The following is a 10,750-nucleotide window of genomic DNA, read 5'->3' on the forward strand; positions in this document are numbered from 1 at the left end:
ACAACATGATTTGGTACACATTATATATTGTGAAATGATTACCATAAGATTAGTTAACAAATCCATCATTTAACATAGTTACCTTTGTGTGTGTGTTAAGAATTGTGTGTATTGTATGTGTTGAGAATATTTAAGATTACTCTCAACAATCAAGTATAAATATGTATTATTAACTCTTAGTCATCATGTTATATATGAGGTCCCCATAAGTTAACTCATCTTATAAGTGAATGTCTTATCTTTAAACAAAGAAAATAAAAATTTCAAGTTTTTTCATCAGAAAGAAGGGATATTTGGTAAGGTTCAGTTATATGTATTTTAAAAGTCATTTTAATATACCTGTGTTTATAGCCAAAGGTAGAAACAACCCAAGTGTTATTAACTAGTGAATGCATTAGCAAAATGTATTATATACATACCATGGAATATTATACAGCCTTAAAAAGGAAGTTCATATTACAACATGAACCATGATGACATTACGCTAAGTGAAATAAGACAGTTACGTAAAAACACATGCAGTTCCACTTATATAAGATTTTTAGAATAGTCACATTCACAGAAACAGAAAGAATGGTGCTTGGAAGGGATCCATGGCCGGGGGTGGGTAGTGGTGAGGGGGAAATAGGGATGCATTAAATGGTGACAAAGTTTCGGTTTTGCAAGATGAAGAGTTCTTGGGATTCCCTGGTGGTCCAATGGTTAGGACTTTGTGCTTTCACTGCCAAGGGCCTGGGTTCAATCCTTGGTTGGGGAACTGAGATCCCACAAGCTGCAGGATGAGGCCAGGTTTAAAAAAAAAAAAAGGATGAAGTGTTCTAGAGATGGGTGATGTTAATGGCTGCATGACAATGTGAATGTATATCACACTGCTGGACTGCACACTTAAAAATCATTAAAATGGAAAATTGTGTGTTATATATATTTTCTACAATAAAAAAGAATATCAATTATGTTATACATTTCCACTCCTCATTTTCTCTCTCTCTCATTTAACCCAGAAGAATTCAGTTCAGTTCAGTTCAGTCGCTCAGTCGTGTCCAACACTTTGCGACCCCATGAATCACAGCACTCCAGGCCTCCCTGTCCATCACCAACTCCCGGAGTTGACTCAAACTCATGTCCATAGATTCGGTGATGCCATCCAGCCATCTCATTCTCTGTCGTCCCCTTCTCCTCCCGCCCCCAATCCCTCCCAGCATCAGAGTCTTTTCCAGTGAGTCAACTCGTCGCATGAGGTGGCCAAAGTATTGGAGTTTCAGCTTTAGCATCAGTCCTTCCAATGAACACCCAGGATCGATCTCCTTTAGAATGGACTGGTTGGATCTCCTTGCAGTCCAAGGGACTCTCAAGAGTCTTCTCCAGCACCACAGTTCAAAAGCATCAATTCTTCGGCGATCAGCTTTCTTCACAGTCCAACTCGCACATCCACACATGACCACTGGAAAAACCATAGCCTTGACTAGACAGACCTTTGTTGGCAAAGTAATGTCTCTGCTTTCTAATATGCTATCTAGGTTGGTCATAACTTTCCTTCCAAGGAGTAAGTGTCTTTTAATATCAGGGCTGCAATCAGCATCTGCAGTGATTTTGGAGCCCAGAAAAATAAAATCTGACACTGTTTCCACTGTTTCCGCATCTATTTCCCATGAAGTGATGGGACTGGATGCCATGATCTTAGTTTTCTGAATTTTGGGCTTCAAGCCACCTTTTTCACTCTCCTCTTTCACTTTCATCAAGAGGCTTTTTAGTTCCTCTTCGAAATGGCAACCCACTCCAGTGTTCTTGCCTGGAGAATCCCAGGTACGGGGGAGCCTGGTGGACTGCCGTCTATGGGGTCGCATAGAGTTGGACATGACTGAGGTGACTCAGCAGCAGCACTTTCTGCCACAAGGGTGGTGTCATCTGCATATCTGAGGTTAATGATATTTCTCCCAGCAATCTTGATTCCAGCTTGTGCTTCTTCCAGCCCAGCGTTCCTCATGATGTACTCTGCATATAAGTTAAATAAGCAGGGTGACAATATACAACCTTGACGTACTCCTTTTCCTATTTGGAACCAGTCTTGAATAAATATGTATAAATGGTACTCCTAGCACTCAGTTAAAAATAAGCAATTATATTTCACTATACCAGCTACCTCTATACCTGGTATATTGCAATTGTGGATCAATTACAATACTTAAAATGTTTATATAGATACAGAGAAAAGACAAAAACAGACACACACCACATTTTTACTTCCGAGACCATCCCTCAAGAGGTTAATGTGTGGGAAGAAGACATTTCTGCTTCATGCAATTCTGTATTGTCTCTAGTATAATGAAGCCCCCATGGACCGAGGAGCCTGGCAGGCTACAGTCCACGGGGTCAGAGTTGGACAGGACTGAGCAACTGAGCACGTTATCCATAGAAGGCAAGGACATGATGAACCTCAGAAACCTTTTAAAAGTTATGGAAAAAAGCTAAAAAGACTTCCTATTAAAGAGGGTAGGAAGAGAAACCTCTAACTCTTGTGTCTCCTCTGAAATTAATCCAGAACAACAGAGAAACAAAAAAAAGAACTTCCACTTCTATGAAGTCACCAATCATGAGAGGGCCCGGGGCTCCTAGAATGGACATAATGAGAGAGACCATCTGCAGGAAAATAAAGAGAATCCAGAGTTTTCTAGAGTAGGGAACACACACTAGTAGGAAACAGCAACTCCAGTCCCACCCTCCTTGCAATTCCAAGGTCTAAGTGTTTGGGCAAATCACCAAACGTCTTTGAACCCTGTGGACCACAGTAGTGGCAGGATGTTGGTATATAACAGGGACATACATTTTCAAGAGTGAGTGGTTATCTGCTACTAGTGTGGGGAGAAACTGGGAATGAACCAATAGAAGACTGATTCTTGCTGACACTGGTCAGCTAAGGAGAAATCCAAGCTAAATCACCCCAAATCTGTGATGTGCAGAGTTTTGACACAAGTCAAGGAACTTCCTGTTTTTTGGAAGGGGCCCACACCCAGCTGAGAGGAACAGCAAGAATGGGACAAAAGGCAGGAAGGTTGTACCCATGCTGCAAGCCTGCTGATGTTCATGGGTCCCTTTCAGAAGAATATATTCAAATGCATAAAATAAAGCACATAAGATCACAAAAGAAGACGTTGAAATAGAGGTACCAAAAAACTTTTTAAGTTTGTGGTATTTATGCCCAATAATTCATAATTTGAAAGAAATTATGAGAGTAACTGATATGTCGGTCTTTCTGTAAATTGATATGAAAATAACTCTAATTTCCGCTGGAGAAAAATGTATAGGATACATGGGCTGTGTTGCCTGCATTAGAGAAAGATCAAGATCAAAATTTTTCCCATCCAAGTTAACAGACCCTCCTGACTACATTCACAGAAGCCTCGGGGATATATGCTACCTCTTCCTCCAATTGAAGTGAAGTGAAGTGAAGTGAAATTCGCTCAGTCATGTCCAACTCTTTGAGACCCCATGGACTGTAGTCCATGGAATTCTCTAAGCCAGAATACTGGAGTGGGTAGTCTTTCCTTTCTCCAGGGGATCTTCCCAACCCAGGAATCAAACTCAGGTCTCCTGCATTGCAGGCGGATTCAGTTTTTCAAAAAAAGCTGTGCAGGAAAAATTCCATTATTTTAAAGAAAAGTGATAAATTTTTTTAAAAGAGTGATCATGAAAACTATGTAAAGATAATGCAGGAGGGAAAAAACAAAAGAAGTAAAGGCATCTGGCAAATAAAAGATAATGACAAACACTTGAATATAGTAGCATGGTGGAAGTTAGTAGCATTCCAAAGCAAGGGGAAGTTAGTGGGGCAGGCACAATAATGCGCTCCCTCCCAGCATATCCACATGCTAATCCCCATAAATCATGAATATATAACCTTATACAACAAAGGGGAATTAAGGCAGCAAATAAATCAAGTTTGCTAATGAGGTGGCAAAATTGATGAGAGCATCCTTGATCATCCAGGTGGGACTAATATCATCACAAGGGTCCTTATAAGTGGAAGAGGGATGAAGAAAAGTTCAAAGTGATCTGATGCAAGGACACATGGGAAAAGAGACATCTAGAAGCTGGAAAAGGCAGAGAAACAGATGCTCCCCTAGAATCTCCAGAAAGGAAGGCAGCCTTGCTGACACCATGATTTTAACACTGTGAGACCCATATTTGAATTCAGACCTGCAGAACCATACGATAATCATTTTTTATTGTTACAAGCCAATAAGTTTGTGCCAAGTTGTTATGGCAGCCATAGAAAATTAAGACAATTAAGAACCCTTACTTCTAGGACTTCCCTGGTGGTACAGTGGATAAGACTCCACCTGCCAATGCAAGGGACACAGGTTTGAACCCTGGTTTGGGAAGATTCCACATGATGTAGAACAATTAAGCCCCTGCACCACAACTATTGAGCCCTCAGTCTAGAGCCCACATACCACAACTGCTGAAGCCTGTGTGCTCTAGGGCCTGTGCTCCGCAACAAGAGAAGCCACCATGATGAGAAGCCTGTGTAACACAATGAAGAGTAATCCCCACTCATTGTAACTAGAGAAAGCCCCTGTGCAGCAATAAAAACCCAGCACAGCCAAAAATAAATAAATAACCCCTAGTTCTCCCAGAATAGAGAATCCAGAAATAAACCCAATACCAATTACTCACATATCATATATAAATAAACCCACATATCAATTAATCTTTGGGGACTTCCCTGGTAGTTCAACGACCAGGACTCAGGGCTCTCAATGCAGGGGGCTTAGGTTCGATCCCTGGCCATGGAACTAGATCCTACATGATGCAACGAAGACCCGGTGCAGCCAAATAAATAAAAATTTTAAATTAATTAATTAATTTTAAAAATTCATCTTCAACAAAGGAGGTAAGAATATGCAGTGGAGAAAAGAGTCCCTTCAGCAAGCAGTGTGGGGAAAATGGCCAACTGCATGTAAATCAGTGACGTTAGAGCACTTGGCCACATCATATAAAAATAAACTCAAAACGGCCTAAAGTCTTAAATATGAGACATGATATCAAGCTTCTCTGGCGGCTCAGTGGTAAAGAATCCATCGGCCAATGCACAAGGCACAAGTTCAGTCCCTGGTCTGAGCAGATCCCACGTGTCACAGAGCAACTAAGCCCATGTGTCACAACTATTGAGCCTGTGCTCTACCACCTAGGAACTGCAACTGCTGAGCCTACTCACCCTAGAACCATACTCTGCAACAAGAGAAGCCACCACAATAAGCTTTCTGCTTTGGTTCAGCCCCTTCATTCCTTCTGGAACTATTTCTCAATATGTCCAATAGCAACCTGGGGGGTTCATCTTTCAGTGTCCTAACTCTTTGCCTTCTCATACTGTTCACGGGGTTCTCAAGGCAAGAATGCTAAAGTGGTTTGTCAATTCCTTCTCTAGTGGACTATGCTTTGTCAGAACTCTCCACCATAACCTGTCTGACTTGGGTGGCCCTATATGGCATGGCTCATAGTTTCATTGAGCCATGAAAGGCTCCTGGATTTCCTTATCACTTCCTATATATCCAGGAAGGGCACTAAAGACTCCTGTGATGAAGCTCAGTTCATCCTCCCCAAAATGTAGCACCTTGGTATGTTGAATATTTTGAGCTGAAGGAATTTAGAAATGGGATGTGCAGGAAGGACTTTCCAACCTTTCCTCAAAGCATGTCATAAAATCCCCAGGTAAGAGGACCTTCCCTATACCTGGTAGAAAGGCAAATCCTCATCGTAAAGGGATACAAAGAGGAATCAATGAACAGGCTTTGCTAAGTTCCCCCAACTTTACTGCACTTAGCTCATACCCTTTTACTGTCTGATCACATCTTTCCATGACTTTCCACTTTTCAACAATACTATCATAATGTTTATGTTTAATTGCCTTTTCAGGTCTTCATTCCCTTATGAAGGCTCTCATGTCATGTAAAATGTTAGTCATTCAGTCATGTCCAACTCTTTGCAGCCCCATGGACTGTAGCCCACCAGGCTTCTCTGTCCATGGAATTCTCCAGGCAGGAATACTGGAGTGGGTAGCCATTCCCTTCTCCAGTGGATCTTCCCAACCCAAGGATCACTGCAGGCAAACTCTACCATCTGAGCACCAAGGAAGTAAAATTTACATTAAATAAATCCGTACACTGTTCTTGTGTTAACCTATCTTTAGTTACAGGGGTCCCAATCGAGAATTTAAAAAGATGAAGGAAAAAGTGTTTTTACTCCCTGACATCTCCAACCCAGAACCACCAAGAGCACAGGTAAAAAATGTTGCAAGAAAATAAAATTGCCAGAGGCAAAATAGGATGTTCAGTTCAGTTCAGTCGCTCAGTCCTGTCTGACTCTTTGCGACCCCACGGACTGCAGCACGCCAGGCCTCCCTGTCCATCACCAACTCCCAGAGTTTGCTCAAACTCATGTCCATTGAGTCAGTGATGCCATCCAACCATCTCATCTTCTGTTATCCCCTTCTCCTCCTGCCCTCAATCTTTCCCAGCATCAGGGTCTTTTCAAGTGAGTCAGCTCTGCGCATTAGGTGGCCAAAGTACTGGAGTTTCCGCTTTTGCATCAGTCCTTCCAGTGAACACCCAGGACTGATCTCCTTTAGGATGGACTGGTTGGATCTCCTTGCAGTCCAAGGGACCCTCAAGAGTCTTGTCCAACATCACAGTTCAAAAGCATCAATTCTGCGGCTCTCAGCTTTCTTTATAGTCCAACTCTCACATCCATACATGATTACTGGAAAAACGATAGCTTTAACCTCCCCAGGAGAAGGGAATAGCAAATCACTTCAGTATTCTCTCCTGGGAAATCCCAAGAACAGAGGAGCCTGGCTGGCTACTGTCAGTGGGGTCGCAAAGAGTCGGACATGACTGAGCAACTAACACACACAAGGTGATAAAAGAACTGAACACCAAAATCAACTAATTGGATTCAATTGACATATATAGACCACTCTACCTAAAAACAGTAGAAAATATATTTTTTTCAAGGGAATACTGGAATATTTATCAACGTATACCATGCCCTGAACCACTGAGGAAGAAAAAAAAAAAAACCTCAATGTAATTCAAAGAATTTAAATCATACAGAGCATGTTCTCTTGTAATAATGGATTAAACCTAGACAACAGGAAAGTTGTAAGACAACGGGAAAATCTCCATGCCCTTTTCACTAGCATGAATCCAAATGACATCTACAAGTGTCAGTAGATGGGAAACCACAGGGCCTCATGCAGGCCAGCCCCACATCCCACACACTCCATATGAGTAGGCAAAACAAGAATATTGGTAAATATTCATGTAAAAAGAGCAAAATCCCCAGGAAGAGAGTCAAACAGGATAGTAAACCATATATTAAGAACTGAAAGTACATTTCTTATTAGTAACCTAAGAATAAAGCCAGTTAGATACTACATATGCTTTAATTTTTTGTAAAATATTAGTAATAAATTATAGACAATTAAGAAATACCATCTAATACACAAAATTGCAAAAGAGACTGAAGCTTCCTAAAATATGTGAAAGTTAAGTGTCAGTTGTACAGTTTTGGAGCAAATGTAATTAAACATTGGGCAAACCAGTGTTAGATGAACTGACTTTGGGGCAACTGATTTGCTTCCAAAAGCAGGGGCATTAGGGAAGAGTCCCAAGCTTCTCAGTTCACATGCAGAATTGTCTGTTCACCAACAAATCGTTTTACATCTTGTAAAAAATGCAGAGGCTTAAATTTACTTTACTTAGGTGGCCTTCAGCACCACCACTGAGGACAGATGTTGGTAAAAGGAGGGCAGGGTTTTGAGTCTGGAAGAAGAATCAAGGTGAAGAGAGAGAGTTAGAAAGAGGTGTACACTAAGAGCGCCTCCTTGGCCCCTATTGTCACGTCACCCACGATTAGCTTTGATGAGGGGCAGAGACAGGTCTCAGAGATGAAGAATATACATGGAATGATTACATTTTTCAATATATAAATGTATCAAAGCAACATGTATATTTTAAACTTCCACAGTGTTATATGTCAATTATATCTCAATAAAGCTAGAAAAAATAAAGCATTCAAATATATAATTTGAACAATGTTTGATATATATAGAGATGTCTATGTATATATATACCCCACTCATTCTCCAAAGAACTCAACAAGGGAATTCCCTGGCAGGGCTATTATGACAGTCCTAAATAAAGTCTCCCTTACCATTTTAACAAATGTCAGAACAACTATTTAACAACAGCTATTGCTCAGATTCCTAATAGTATAATGTAATCCACTTTGCCTAGAGTCCCAAAGTGAGATCTTTGTGCTAAAAAGAGAAAAATTTCAAAATTTTGCATCAGGTCAAATATTTCCTTCATTCTTTTTGTGCACAAACAAACTTGTCATAAGATATTTGCAAATGACATATCCAGTAAGGGGTTGATATACAAACTATTAATATAAAAAGAGTTCATACAACTCAAATTTTTTTAAAGCATTAAAAAACAGGCAGAGGATCTGAACACTTTCCCAAAGACATACAGGTGGCCAGTAGGCACATGAAAAATACTCAGTATCACTAATTGTCAGGGAAATGCAAATCAAAACCACAATGAAATTTCACTGCCAAGGGTGCAGATTTGATCCGTGGTCTGGGAACTAAGATCCCACCAGTCACATGGTGTGGCCAAAAAATAAATAAATTTTTAAAAATTTAGCTACAATGAGTTATCACTTCATACTTGGCTATTATCAAAAAGACAAAAACGACAATTGTTGGTGAGGATGTGGAGAAAAGGGAAACCTCATGCACCACTGGTGGGAATGAAAATTGATGCAGCCACTGTGGAAAATAGTATAGAAAAGAAGAGAATGACCATACATTCCAACGATTCTGCTTCTGGGTACCTATTCAAAGAAAACAAAGACACTAATCCAAAAAGATATGCACCCTTATATTCATTGCAAATTCCAACATATGGAAGCAACCATCAACAGATGAATGGATAAAGAAGATATGGTTCACATATACAATGTTCGCCAATAAAAAGGAACAAATTTAAGTCACTTCTAGTGAGGTAACTAAACACAGATCCTGTCATACATTAATGCACATATATGGAATCTAGAAAAATGATACAGATGAACCTAGTGCAGGGCAACAATAAAGACGCAGATGTAGAGAACAGACTTGTGGACATGGCGGGGGAAGGAGAGGGTGGGATGAATTGAGAGAGTAGCATTGAAACATAATGTATTACCATATGTGTAATAAAGAACCAGTGGGAACTTGCTGTATGACACAGGGAGCTCAACCCGGCGCTCTGTGACAACCTTGAGGGGTGGGATGGAGTGGGAGATGGGAGGGAGGGGTTCAAGACGGAGGAAACATATGTAAACCTATGGCTGATTCATGTTTATGTATGGCAGAAACAACCACAACATTGTAAAGCAATTATCCTCTAATTAAAAATAAATTAATTTTAAAAAAGAAGATATGATATAGATACATATTACTCAGTCATAAAAAAATAAAATAAAATCTTACCATTTGTGACAATGTGGATGGACCCACCAAGAGGTGAAATGTTACACAGAGAAAAATAAACACCATATTTCACTTACGTGTGGAATCTAAAAAGAAGAAGAGATTCATAGACACAGAGAAAAAACTGGTAATTGCAGGGGAAAGTGAAATAGGTGCAGGTGATTAGGAAGAACAAGCTTCCAGTTATAAAATAAATAAATCAAAGGGTGTATTATTCAGGATAGAAAATACAGTCAATAATATAGTAACTTTAATGGTAACAAATGGTAACTGGACTTAGTGTGGCAATTATTTCATAATGTATAAAAATATTAAACCACTATGTTGTACATATGAAACTAGTATAACATTATATGTCAAACATAGTCCTTTTAATGAAAAAGTGAAAGTGGAAGTCACTCGGTCATGTCTGACTCTTTGGACCCCATGAACTATACAGTTCATGAAATTCTCCAGGAGAGAATACTAGAGTGGGTAGCCTTTCCCTTCTCCAGGGGATCTTCCCAACCCAGGGATTGAATCCAGGTCTCCTGCATTGCAGGCAGATTCTTTACCAGCTGAGCCACAAGGGAAGTCTTTTGAATAAATAACTAATATTTTAAAATTTTTTTAAATAAAAAGAAACTATCACTGCACTGGACCTTCAGTTTTCTGTAAATGGGAGGTTTATTCAAGGTAAACGTTTAAAACACACCACAATTTCGCAACCCTGCTCCGTCACTTCTTCTTTTTTTAATTTACAAGGATTCTCAAAACAAAAAAAGGAAAGAAAAAAAAAAATGGAAGTGGCCTGGAACTGCTGTCACAACGTTTTTCCTGCCCACATTCTGGGCACTTCTCCTTTCCAGAACCTGGCTCCAGCTGTGTCTTGGACGGGGGTGAGGGGGTCTCAACACTTCTTAGGTTTAGCCTCTCCTCTCCTCTTTAGGGTTCTAAACAAAACCGGCCACCTGGCCTGGCCGAGCCTGGTCTGCACTGGGAACAGCTGACCTCATTGCTTAACTAGGGTGGGGAAAGCCTAGTAACTTTGCTTCTGCTGCTCTCTGCCTCCCTCTGCTGGTTATGAGGGTTAGCAGCACTAACCCTTCCCCTTTCCTCCTCCTTAACGGAGACTAAGGAATAAAAAAGCAAGGATCAGAGAGTGCAGAGAACAAGAGAAGGGAGAAAGCCAGTCACTAAAGGAAAGACTGTGCAAGGCACTGGAATTTCCAG

Source organism: Moschus berezovskii, chromosome 8, assembly GCF_049115385.1.
Source record: "Moschus berezovskii isolate FMDL1 chromosome 8, NW_MosBer_1.0, whole genome shotgun sequence".
Lineage (NCBI taxonomy): Eukaryota > Metazoa > Chordata > Mammalia > Artiodactyla > Moschidae > Moschus > Moschus berezovskii.